Raw genomic sequence first — 14082 nt, 5'->3', positions numbered from 1 at the left:
AAATTATAAAAATTTGATATTTGTCAAATTTTTGATATATAACAGTCCTCGAAGTAAATTATATAAATCTAATGATATATTCTTAACGTGTATGTAGCAGGAGGAAAAGCCGACGGTCAATTGAAAATTTTGACCTTTCATATTGAAGATATGGATTTTTTTCCCAAAAAGACCTAATTTTTTTTGGTGTTTTGGGAAAAAAATCCATATCTTCAATACGAAAGGTCAAAATTTTCAATTGATCGTCGGCTTTTCATCCCACCTACATACACTTTAAGTATAAATCATCAGATTTATAAAGTTTACTTCAAGTACTGTTAAATATCAAAAATATCAATTTTAATGATTTGCCATAAAATGTGTATTAATTTGCGAATTTCAAAAAATCAAAATTATTTGATATCAGAATGACTTTCTTCATATTCAGAATGCAATTCGATATGTCTGATGTGCTCTAATGTCCCAAAATAAATATTGTCCAAACGTTCATACCCCAGCCCTTAACAACAATAAATTAAACAAATTTTCAAAGTATATGATTTGTAGAATGAACTTTTGCAAAACACCAAAGAGTTATTTTACAATAATATATTAATTCAGATAATGAAAGCCGAAGATAATAGTCTCTACCTCTTTAAATGCAACATTTATTGTTAGGAGTCGAGATTATTTTGTTGTCCTTCACGTCACCTTATTTACATATGAAAGGGACTGACATTCTGGAGGTCACCACATTTCTTGTGCTATTATGTTGGCGCCATTCCATCACCTTATCTTTATTTACATATCAAAGAACCAGACGTTACAGGCCCATTTCAAGGTCAGAAACAAACACGCCATTTATCAGGTTTAGGGGCGTAAACCACCAAATAACTTCTCCATTGAAAAGCACGTAAAAATCAACTTTTTAAGCGGCTTTTTCTACCAGGCGTTTTATTAAAAAATGTTGAAAAGCGACGCCGCTATTTCAACGCCAAAACTAGCATTAAAACTTGTTCCGTTAGCAGTAATTCGGACAGGACCTACTTTTCTTGTGAAATCGATTTGTATAATTTCATATCTATTTTAGTCATTAATAGGTTAGCATCTTTCATTAAAATCAGAACATGCCAACCTCACTTAGAACATGGTTCCTAAGGACACCACATTGCCTCCAGTAGCCATATACTTTTAACCGGAACTCATCACCATTGTACCTTTCTCGCAGTGATTTGGTGTAATGCTCCCTTTAGCAGGACGGTGAGAGTTCTTAAGAGCAATCCCTCGTTTCAAGTTATAAGTTCTGGTTTTCTTTTGTTCAAAAACCAAAAAGCTGATTAAAAAGAGGGCATAACTTGTCTGTACTCATAACATCTAAAGCTAAATTTATACTACATAGCTGAGCGATAGCGATTGGCTTTTACCCAAAGAGGTAGAGCGCTTTTTGTTGCGTTGGAAAAAGCGCTACTACCTTATTTGTCAAACACCAACCGCTTTTCGCTCAGTGATAGAGTAATAAATTAAACTTTAGTGTCTAGAGAATAATACCTTATTCATGTTATTGATTGTGCTAAGCAAATATCGGATATATATCAGGTTGTGTTTATATTGAATGAAAATATGAATTGGATATCAATCACACGATCCGAGGACGGTATTGACAGGACTGGCGTAGCAGGGGTGCTGGAAATATAAGCGTCATAAAAACTTTTATTTGTTTGTTTGTATGAAACATAAAATGATGCATGATGATGGAGATGATTTGATTATGAATTAGTTTATTGTCTCTGGTAAGCACAACCCATACCTCTTACCTAGGCCTCTCCCCAGTGAAGTCCATCCTACACATGCTACATCCGATATCTCCTTCCTCCTACACACTATTTAATATTCTACTCCACTCTCGAACTCTCCTCTCTCTTTCCACCTCCAATGCTCTCCCCATTATCCCCCCCCCCCACACACACACACTTAGGCCTACAACCCCCGCAGTTCTCATTTTTGTTTCGAGTAAAAAATACTTAAATAAAGGTCACTAGCTTATTTTGGAAGTCATATATAGCCTTCTTTTGATCCTCCATCATGCGATAACGACATGAATCGATGTTGTTTATATCACTTGAGTCGCCCCTTTTGTAGTGTTGAATGACAATATTTCGATGATCTATAAATTATTTTGTTCACATCGGAAATAGCCAAGGCTGATTGGATTTTCTAAACCACGTTTCTAAACATGCTAAATGTAGATTGACACGCTCGATTTCTCTGCTCGTGAATATTGCTCGGTGAAATTTTAAAACATTTCTTTAGTATACTTAGATCAGGTAACTTCAAATCAAGTGATTATCTTCTTCACACGATTATATAACAAACTGAAATGAAAACCTTGCTACAATTTTAAGTTGGTAACAAAGGGTAAAAACAAAGATATCGATAATCATGCCAGTCAAGAGTTTAGGCAGGATAATAGAAAACCACGTGACCAAAACTCAATATTTGAAATGAGGGAATGTCTGGACCTTGGGTCACAGGAAGTGGGAAGAGATGATACACGACCACCGTGACCACGGTTGATTCTAACGTTTCTAGTACATTTCGATTTAGACTTATTTTACTGTTCAATCCAAATACAGAGCAAGTTACTGTAGAACATGAACACGATTACAATGCTTTCTACTTGTACCGCACAACAACGATATATAGAACATACGCGTGAACTGATTTGTAACAAGTTAAATTTACACAAAGACTAGAGATGACGACCACCTTGTGCTTTCACCAGCAAGATCATCAGTGATTGCCATCTGTCTTGGGGAGTTTCGAACATCTTATAAATTACGATTCCTTCGAGGTGGGAGCCGGTAGTGAAAAACAACAACACCTGCAAATGAAACTAAAAACCCTGCTTCTATAATTGAATACCTGAGTGAAAGAAGGGCCCAACTCCAATTTTGTACAAAAATGAGTTAGACCCATTATTTTATTGCCAGCAGACTGATCTTCCTTGTGTGTGAAAGATGAGCCAAAATCCACTCTCTAAATAGTCTTTCACGTACACTTAATCATGGTTTTCATGGAAGAAAGGCCCAACTCAATGGAGTTGGGCCCTTCTTCCACAAATATAGGGTTAAAGAGGAATTGTGTTCATCCATGAAATCTGCTTTTCACTACAATAAATTTTCTTGCTAACATATTACATGAGTTGTACTTGTGCAATTAATGGTGATTACGTAGTTTCTGTAGCTATTTATAACACAGAACTGGCACTTGCAGTATATTAGTGGAAGAAAGGCCCAACTCCAACTCGTATTAAGACCTGTACCGCTGACATGGAAACATCAAATATAATTTCGAATGTATGTACTATTGTATGTTCATGTATTAAAGGTCCCCTGAAAACTTTTCCAAATATTTTAATATTTGAGTTTTTTCAAAAAACTTAAAAGTTTTTTCTTAATATCTCAAAAACAGTTTTGATGGAGTTGGGCCCTTCTTCCACTCAGGTATTCAATTATGTTCTAGCATCTGCTGCTATTTAAACAATCTGCTCAAGTTTTCAGGAAATGTATCGGGCACATGCCAGCCAACTTGACAAAGGAAGGCGCTTTGGCTTTACCCATATGGGGATACGCCATCGTCGTCAAATGAGGGATCTGTTTATGTACACCAAAGATGACCACACTAATTTGTAGTAAGCAGATGGGATCCGGCGCCACTAACCCTACCTTGCAGGTACAATCACTTATTAACCCTAGCTAAATGGAGTTGATTTGAAAGAATGAGAACAAGAAAGATATGGCTAGCCGACCTGCCTGAGGGTACGAGATTTACTTCACTTTTAGCATGTTTAGATTACCTATTCTTCTGAATGTACTTGGACCATGTGGTAATTACCCGATACTTAGCACAGTAGAAAATCACGGTGAGCAGGAATGTCCGGTTTAATCTCTAACCGGAATGATTCTTTATTATACCGTACGTTCAATAGAAAAACGCTGATTGTAAGTGACCAAATTGAAATAACACTAAAATTAGTGTACATGTACCCCAAGCCGTTGATAAGATGTTTTCAACCTGCGTCTGCCGAGATCGGTAATTTAATATGGTCGCGGGGTTAAATCAAGTGCCCTCAATGAACTTCGGCAGGTGCCATCTCAGTCAGACACTGAGATATAACTGTAGCACCACCGCGCACCGCCATTAGCCATTGCTTCCATTGCTTTCAACAAGGTTTATTCATTTGATTAATAATACGAAAGTCTATTTAATTTGTGCATTCAGTGGGATGCATGACTGCACAAACACACATATAGGGTCTTTTCAAGTACGACTCTTTGTTTAGCTATTGTTCATTAACAAATATTCAAGAGTAGTTCGGCTGCCAAACGTTTTTTAACCGTTGTTGCGTATACATGTACGTATTGTGGCGACGATATTTGTTATATTTTAATGGATTCCAAATTGTTTCTCATGGGAACCAACTTCTTGGAAAAAAAAAAGGTTTACCTGCACTGTAAGGCAATGGCTAAATTACGACTGTAATGGAAGACTCAAAATAATTACAAAATACCAATTTTGAGAAAATTGAGTTTCAAATTTATTACAACGCGAACTATTTCGGGCTCTACATGTAAATGTTGACTGTACCCGCCAAGTTTCATGCCCATTCACTATACAGCTATTAGTAATTTGACCTCAGATCATCAGATGACCCCTGGGTGATCCCGGACGACCCCAAAATGACATTCCAAAAATTTGGCTCTAAATGTTGACTGTACCCACCAGGTTTCATGCCCATACGACAGTTTTTAGTAATTTGAACGCAGATGACCGATGGGTGACCGCTTGTGACCTCGAAATTATGACCTTCCAAAATTTTGGTCTAAATGTTGACAGTAGGCCTACCGATCAAGTTTCATGCCCATAGTTTTTAATTGATCTTAGATGACTTCTAGGTGACCCCAAAATGACCTTCCAATAACTTGGCTCTAAATGTTGACTGTACATGTACCCTCCAAGTTTCATGTCCATACGACTTTTTTTTTATAGTAATTTGACCTCAGATGCCCCTGGGTGACCTCGGATGACTCAAAAATTACCTTCCAAAAAGTTTGACTCTTAATGTTGACTATACCCACTAGTTTAATGCCCATACGATTTTTACTAATTTGACCCTGGGTGACCGTAAAATGACCTTCCAAAAATTTGGCCTTAATGTTGACTATACCCAATAAGTTTCATGCCCATACGATAGTAACACTTCAGACCAATTTGGATATAGTGTCTTTGACTAAATGACCCCTATTTATCTTTGTGTGACCTTTGACCCCACGGTGAGTAACAGCTATATTAAGTTTGGGTCAGTGGATCTTCTGAGTAGAAGTGGCATTTTTAAAATTTTAAAAGCGGCACAATTTCAACAATGCATCATGGAAAGACATATGACCTGTGTTAAAGCGGAACAACTTTACCAAAGTATCATGGCCAGGCATGATCAATATCTGAGTTGAAAGTAAATGTTGTCATGGTAACTAAGCTATAGTTCATTTAATTCTATTTACACATTGTCGCATATCTGTGCACCATCACAAATAATATTGTAAGCAACTACCATGACTACTGACCACAGTACAATAACATATCCACTTCATCCTTGCTAATTGAAGGCGTTGACAGAGTGCACTATTTACTTCTAAATGTACATCATTCAGTTATAATCTAGCTACGGTCACTGTTAATTCCCAAGGCATTTTGGTTATATACAATGGCTGCTACTGGGCACCAACTTGGGTCGTGCTATATGGCCACGTGTTTTGAACTCGCCACCCTTAGCGTTACATCACAAATATTATGAATTTTTACACCAATCAAGTTTCAAATTAGAATATCTCCACAACTATCAACCCTAAACTAGCAAAAGTATACATTTTTGGAAAGCTGAAGGCAAAAGCAATTTAAATATACACATTTCAACTCCACTGTACAGGGTGACCTTGAAGTTATACAGGGTGGAATAAAAAAATCCAAATAAAAAATGGGTCATTTAATGCATTGCTTATTACTAACTTGCAGTTATAAACTGAAAGTAAACAACATTGATTTGGTTAGAGGTTAGGGGGAGACTGACTCTAAGAAAAAAAATCACAGCTGTTTGGTAATCTCGGAATACAGGGTGTCCCAAAATATGTTCAAATTTTTTTACAATTCAACATATTTTGAACTGAAACAATTTACCCCTAACCAATACAAATAAAGTAAGTCCATATTTAGATTCCTCATCAAATTTCCTCTCAGAAAATGTAAACTTTGAATATGATAGGATAAGTAATTAAAAATTTACAGCAACTTTTAGATTTTGAAGACATCCGCATTGCTTACTACAGTGTTTAATATGAAAACGGGTAGTTTTGTACATAAAAGTTTGCATTTTATAGACTAAACCAATCATAAAGAGTTAAAAATGATTAAAAACAATTAGCAGAATTAATAATCTTTCAAAAGAGCTCTTAACCATGTCTGTAGCCCATATGGATGCAAAGATATGATCAGTTGATTCAACGCACACACACAAAATCTTTATTTCCCATAGACTTTGCACATACCGCCACCGCCTCATCCGCCACCGCCTCATCCACCACCTCAGTCATTCTGAACTCAAACAACTCTAACTCCACTATCTTAGCTGATAAACAATTCTCCTTTGGAGGTCTGTTAGGGCACTTATATAGCTACAAAATGACACCAAACACATTTCAATACCTTTTGTTTAAGCAGAGATATAACAATTTGAACGAGTCTCGATTTGGAAAAGCGTAACAACACCACCATTTTTGGGTGGCGAGTTCAAAACGCGTGGCCATATATAAAATATGTGCACACAAATGTATGTAGACTAGGCCTACACATTTTCTGTATGCAGTTTCATACATCATAAATGACCCATACTGACCCTCATGGACACTTTGCACCCAAGCTAAGGGGCAATCATTTTCTTCGGAAAATGGCTGCCCCTTAGACAGTTGGGCGCAGCACTTAATACTAGCTGCATCATGTCATGTGTGCCTGGCGCAAAAGTGTGTGTGAATTTACGCGTGAGAGTTCGGACTTGATGCTCGCAGTGACGAAAACCGAGTAACTGTTGCCAATAAGCCGAACAAACTTTAGCAGTGTAGTTTTGCCCCCTCCCAAGTGGTACCACAAAAACTACGGGCTCATCCACTAACCGTTTTGGGCCACAATTACAACACCGAAGATAACTTGTTGTGTCCAGTAACTGAGCACCAGCGTCAATTTACAAGGCTTAGACCTACCGTTCTCAAAATTTTCTCGCAACAATATTATACTTGGCCTAGGCCTACACCTCACCTGTATAGTTTGAACTATTTTTGGCCACTATGACTATGTCGAAAAACATTTGTGCTAAAATGTTGTCACGTTCCACCTACATGTAGTAGCTGCCCCGCCGAGGGACAATTAACATGACTTCGGTACGGTACTCAAAAATGTATTTTGAAATAATGCCTAGCATATGCCTAGACTTTCATCATAGGCCCTACATGCATGTTACATAGTTAATTTTTAGACGCTATTACTATGCCAAAAAGAATGAGTGAATGAGGTTGTAAGATCAAGCACTGATGGTGCCATCGTCTTACAATTCGCTTAAATCTAAATCCTTTCTTTGCACAGGTATAATGGTAAATGGGGAGGTCTCCCAGCTTATATTACTAAACAGTGGCAAGTCACCACAGTAAATACAAAGGAGTCTCATCCCACCATTCATTACGCCTTTGATTGCAACATGTACATAAAAGGGAACCTAGGCCTACATATAAAGACTGTAAAGCCAGAGGCCTCAAGTAGGCCTATCCCATGTGTACAGTTTTGAAAACTTTAATCTTAAGTTCAAGTAGGCCAGGCATCAGATCTTGATTGCAGACAGTCCGTCAAATTCTCAAAGACATTTGTGATCCAGACAATGTCGTATTGTCGTTTACCAGTATATTTACAATTCATGCCTCCTTGTAAGCTTACTTTAAAGGGCAAAAAAGAAGAGCATGCATGAACTAGGCCGAACAAAGCTTTCATTGAATGTGAAGTATTCAATGTGTTTGAAGAACATCATAACATGGGCCAAGCATTTTGAAGCTCTTCAAAAATTATGTGTGCAGTTCACAGTTCTAGCCAAAAAGCTTAGGCTTAGAATTTTAAATTCAGGTATATGAATATCGCATGGTCATGATGAATGTCTAGCCTACATGTAGTATAAAACGTCACTTACGTGCACAATATTAAATCATCGACACAGAGAGATTGACATCTGTCAGCGTTTTAGATCATTGCACTCACTACTGCACGAAAAGTAAATACAGTTCATGTACAATGTATCACGTTACGTACCTGTTATACATCGAAGTCAAAGTTGTGCAATGAAATGCACTGTACAAACGTTGTGTTTCTCGATAGCGTGTGAAGTCAGCAACCAAATCGTGCGTTGCATTGTAATTCAATTCATTACGTCATAATGGTTAATTTGAATATTAATTAGATTTATGTTCTTTGAACTGTAAACAACATCATCGCCTTCAATAAAATAGCCGTTGGATTCACATTCGATCGCTTGAAGATTGTCTTCAACAGCGCCACCAGAATGTTTTCAGAGGCGGGGGCCGGGGAGGAATAGGCCGTATAAAATGTTTTAGTTTTGTCCAGAGGATTTTCCCCGGGGATTTTCATGAATTGATGAGGGAGAGAGGTTTTTTCAATGTAAAATTAGCATTAGGCCTATTTGTAGTTTTACGGTATTTTCCAAAAGTCCTACAGGAAAGGAGGAGCCCCCCTCTTTATTTAATGTGAGATTCTGAGGGAACAATAAACTTAGGCTTATATAAGTTTTCCTAAAGTAGGCCTTTTTCAAAGTCTAAAATGTTTTGGAAAAATCGAAAAAAAAAAAAATCTGCCAAATCCGAGAAATTGAGGAAGGAGGGGAGTGACTCAAACATTAATTTTATTTACTGTATAAAATTAATATTTGGGTCACTAGAGGGGTGTCAACATTTGACGATTAATGGTAAAAATTAATGCTACAGAGTCATGTTAAACATCAAGCGTGTGGATCGGATTCCAAACGAAACCATCTACAACCTGACCAACACCACTCCACTGGTTGCCAGAGTCAAGATTCATCAACTCAAATTTCTCGGCCATATACTGCGTCTTGAAGATGGCGAGCCTGTGAAAGAATATGCGCTTTATCCACCACATGGGAAGAGGAAACCGGGACGACCGCGCACACTGTACTTACAGTATGTCCAGCACCTCCTGGGAGATACTGAAGGGATGCTGCAGCCAAACAAAATTGTTTCGCTTGCCCAAGATCGCATTAGTTGGAGAAAGCTTGTAGTCGCCTGCTCCGCAGCCGACTGATGATGATGATGATGATGATGATGATGATGATGGTAAAAATTTGCTAAACAGTAGGCCTACAATTAATATGAATATTAATAAAGGTATAACAACTTAAATATCAGGATGACCAGTAGGCCTAGCCTATCCCAAGCGAGAGGGTGGGGGGCTTTTCACAGGTGGGTAGGCCTACAGACAGCAGCCTATTTGTAAATAACACACAGTTTCCCAGTTTTTGCCCACATGCATGGCCTAGGCCTTATACATTGTAGGCTTACTTTGTACACAAATTGAATCTTAAATTTACACACGTACCCACTTATTTTAATTTACACACCCAAACCTTCAAATTCTGCCTAAGGCCCGGGCCTAGGCCTACACTGTTTTGACACCTCCAACCCCCACCTCCTTATAGGCCAAAATGAATAAAAAATGCGTACCTCCCCCCCCCCCTTTTTTTTTTTTCTTTCTTTCTTTTCTTCAATGTAAAACTAGCATTATTAGTACCGGTAGTGTTTGCTATTTTCTGACAGTGCTCAAGTCAAATGTGAGAAAAGGGATCCTTCCTCTCTTAGGCCGTATAAAATTAATGTTTTGGTTCTCGTCCAGAGGATTTTCATGAATTGATGAGGGAGGGAGGTGTTGTTTTTTTTTTTTTTTTTTTTTTCAATGTAAAATTAGCATTGTCAGTAGTTTTCGGTCTTCTCCAACAGTGCTCGAGGAAACGATGAGGCCCTTTTTTTTTTTTTTTTTTTTTTAGATTTTTAGGGATAATCCCTCTATATTGCTTATAAAAGACTTGGAATGTGGTACTTGTTTTCTAATAAACTTATTCATATGTATGAAGATTTCATAAATCATTCCAAAGTCTAAAAAATTGAAAAATCTAAAAAAAAAAAAATCTGACAAATCCCAGAAATTGAGGAGGGAGGGACGAGAACTAAAATATTAATTTTACACGGCCTTAAGGCCAAGTAAAATTATAATAATAATAAAAAAAAACATGTTTCACGTCGGAGTTTTTGAAAAAAGGAGGAAGTGGGGCTTTAAATTTTTATTGTAAAATTGGTGTTAATAATACCCATATTAGGACTGTTTTCGCATAATATACAATTATTCTTGGAAAAAAGGAGGCCTTTTTTATTTTGTTGTTCTGAGAGACGGGCCCTCTCTAATGATCACAAAAAATTCAAAAATGGTATCTTGCATATTAGCAAGACTACATTGTATAATAAAAAAGCATAATAATTTCTTCGCTATAACTGAATTTCAAAAAATAAAAATAAAATTGAAGAAACCTCAAAAAAAAAAAAAAAAAAAAAAAAAGAAGCGTGAGGGGACGTGAAACATGTTTATTTTTTAATGATTTTTTTTTTTCATTTGGCCTAGTAAACTTCTTTATCTGTATACAATTTTTCCTAAAGGTTTTAAATGTTTGGAAAAAAATCTCACTAATCCCAGAAGTGATAGAGGAGAAAAAAAAATTGCTTACGCCTTGTTCCTCAAGTTGAACATTTGTATCAAAATAACGAAAGTCTGTCATATTTTTATATTATTATTATAGTTACTACAATTATACCTATTATTGATATGTCTCAAAGAAATCTTTTGTGTGTGTGTGCAGAAGTAGCAGTCCCAGCAATAGTTGTAATAGTGAAATATAATCTAATAATTTAAAAAAAACACACAAGTGAAGGCCATTGTATGTGTGTGTGACCTAAATAATAAAATAAAATACGCGGCAAACTAATATAAAAAACCGATAAATTGTACTTTGATATTGTTCCTGTTTCTACGAGAGAGGGCGACAAATCCCAGGAAACTAGAATGAATAAACATTAACGCCCCTCAAGGACATGGGTTACGCAATAGTTCCATGAAGAAAGGATAAGCAAACGTTATCAAACAAAGCAGGTATTGACTTTACGAAACCGTCGTGCTATTTGTATTGTTTGTTTATACAATGCTCTTTGAGCTGCTTTGTTACAATACAAAGAGGTGCTATTTGAAGAGATCGATATTGGTACACGAGTTGAGTGGAAAATAATGGCTTAAAAATACCCTGTGCGCTTTAAACAGCTATACTTTATTTCAGAGTTTTTTTAGCACCTTGTGTTGTGTAAACGCACAGACCGTACTGTTTTATTTTACTACAGACCGTAAAAAGTAGGTCTATAGTAAAATAAAACAGTACTTTTTTCTCCAAGCTTACATAACTGCAACAGTATGCAACCTTAATAAGTTAATACTACATGTAGATTAGACTCCAACCTTGCCAATCAGTGGCTAGGCATTTTTATGGCAAGTCTAGGGACATTCCAATGCGCAACCTTCATAGGTGTCTTTGGGGGTCAAATAAAGAACACGAAATCACATCTATGGGGGGAAGAAAAGGAGTCTTTCCAGGGCAGATGCCAAAAATAGGGGTCTTTTGGGAGGATCCTATTTCTGGAGCATGCAGTCGATGCTAGAAATGTCACACTGCACAAAAAAGTTGAATCCATAAAACCCTTTTGTGTGCGGGTCTTTATTCCAACAAGAATTTATGGGTGAAACCGAGGTATAATCTTATATTAACAGTAAACAATTTTGATAAACGCCGCCTTTCAGTATGTTCAGTAAAAACTGTTCAAAATTGGGTAATAACAAAACAAGGGATATGGGGGGGGGCAAGAACTGGTCACTCTATCTTTTGCAACTGCATAACGTATTCATAGTACATGTATTGAGTTTTAAATGTGTTAAAAAAATCCAAGATATTATCGGGGTCTAGGGAGTTTGGGTCAGGCAGAAAAAAAATTCTTCTTTTTTTTTTTCGCAGACTTGGGAAGCAATTTTTTTTTTGACCCAGTTGTCTTTTTTCAATTTTAATGTATACCTTTATACAGAGCTGGGTTTACTCATCAGTGAGGCAAATAAAAATTTTTTTTACTCATCAGGAGGCTTTTTTTTTCAAAAAACTCCCTAGCCCCCCCCGATAATATCTAATGGTGCGTCCCTTAAGACGAATACACTTATTCTGCTGTTCTTGCCTTAATTATTAGATCAGTAGGGAATGAAAGTGGCCTTGCACCTGTCACCCAACTGACCTAAATTAAAGTTTCAGCTGTTTCAGAGATCAACAGCCAGAGGGGTAGGCGAGGCAAAGGGGCGGACGGGGCAAAAGGATTAGGAAAATAATGTTTGTTAATGAGTATGCCAGTCTCTGGGATATGAAAGGATTTGATTTGCTTTAATCATGTATTATGAAGGCCCAAATCTATGCTAATCTCTTTCTTCAAGCAAATTGTTTTCGAGTTAAAAATCTGAGGTGGGACCTAGATCCGGAACATAGCTGGCTACTAGTATACTAATTGTATTTTGTCATAAAATTTTTGTTGCCGAAATAGGAGGGGGAGGGGTTGCAATTTTATTGACGCCGGCTTTTTGTAAATTTGGAACACCCCTCTTCCGAAGAAAATGATAGTCCCTATTTAAAATCTTTAAAAAAAAATCACAAATCTGTAGTTCCTTTCACTATAGAGGAACTAAGTTGTGGAATCCAGTTGGTGTGCGTTTAGATTAATATGACTCTTTGAGTCTGAACATGTTTAAAAGTGATATTGTTTCAGTAAGATTCATAATAATCGCATGATTGTTTTTCAATATGTTATATGTAGCCTATTATTTGTAATTTTGTTAACATTTTGTATGTAACAGTTATCTGGACCTCTTGGGAGACCAGTACATGTATTGAAAGAGCTATCCAGAATAAAGAAAGATAAAAAAATAAAATAAAATAAAAAGTAGTCTACATAATTATGTTATATTTTAAAAACATGCGGAGAGTCATAATGGTTATGAAAAACCGACCTACATGTACTTTAATATATCACTTAAAAAAAAAAAAAAAACAAACTTCTTAAATTTGTACCCATTAGAATTTCCCAATCTATTTTTCAAATTAAAATTGATGATACGTTGCGATAACTAAATAATTATACTATTCGTTCATGCGATCGTCATATCAAGTTCAACTATAGACCGACATACATTGATTGACAGAGAAGTTCTCCTGAAAGTTCTCTTCACTCAGATGTCTTCTGTGGAATATAAAACGTAAAGCGCGTCAACATGTCAACACACCGTGTAATAATTATGAGTCCAACCACCGTATAATGCGTGACAACTACGTACCTCAGTCATCTTCTTTCACAATACAAGAATCATGAACTCCAACATTGTTATACACTCTACACACGTACACCCCACTGCACCGTATACCACCAAAACAATCCCCGAAAGCAATCTAGCGATTCATGGATTATATTTTAAAGAAGTGTCAGGAATTGACTGTACCTACCCGAGTCAACGCATGCAGTCTTGAATTCCGTATGTAGGTAAATTCTAAAATACTGTAAAAGTCAATATTTTGGCGAGAAGATATTTTCGCGATTTTGAAGATTTTATCAATTGCGCGAGAATTAAATTTCGCGGTTTTGATATTGATACAATAGAAACCTAATGCAAAAGGTTATTTTCGCGAGTTTTTATTTTCGCGATTTTATGTCCACTCGCGAAATTCGTGAAAATAAAAACCTCGCGAAAATTTCCACTTTTACAGTAGGTTCCAAATCAATACTGTATTATTATCCCACATCGACTCCAAAAGTTTACAGCAGACAGGCCTATTTCAAAACACAATAAGACGTTGCAAAA

At 36.6% G+C, this 14082-nt stretch overlaps 1 protein-coding gene across 2 annotated transcripts in view; it reads right to left on the bottom strand.

The window, feature by feature from the left end:
- LOC140140096 (uncharacterized) overlaps window positions 1-13778 on the bottom strand; it is a 33161-nt gene extending 19383 nt beyond the window's left edge. Inside the window, exon 1 of one of the 2 annotated variants that reach the window (XM_072161922.1) lies at window positions 13727-13778. The gene's annotated coding sequence lies outside the window, so the exon portion shown is untranslated. Of the gene's footprint in view, window positions 1-8260; window positions 8355-13726 lie in introns of those variants that run through there. The other variant, XM_072161923.1, reaches the window with a different exon arrangement.
- Between the last annotated feature and the right edge of the window lie 304 nt (window positions 13779-14082).

The sequence above is a fragment of the Amphiura filiformis genome, chromosome 18 (assembly GCF_039555335.1).
Source record: "Amphiura filiformis chromosome 18, Afil_fr2py, whole genome shotgun sequence".
In the NCBI taxonomy this organism is placed as follows: domain Eukaryota; kingdom Metazoa; phylum Echinodermata; class Ophiuroidea; order Amphilepidida; family Amphiuridae; genus Amphiura; species Amphiura filiformis.
Note: the sequence above shows the minus strand (reverse complement) of the source record. Positions and strands in the feature narration are given on the sequence as shown.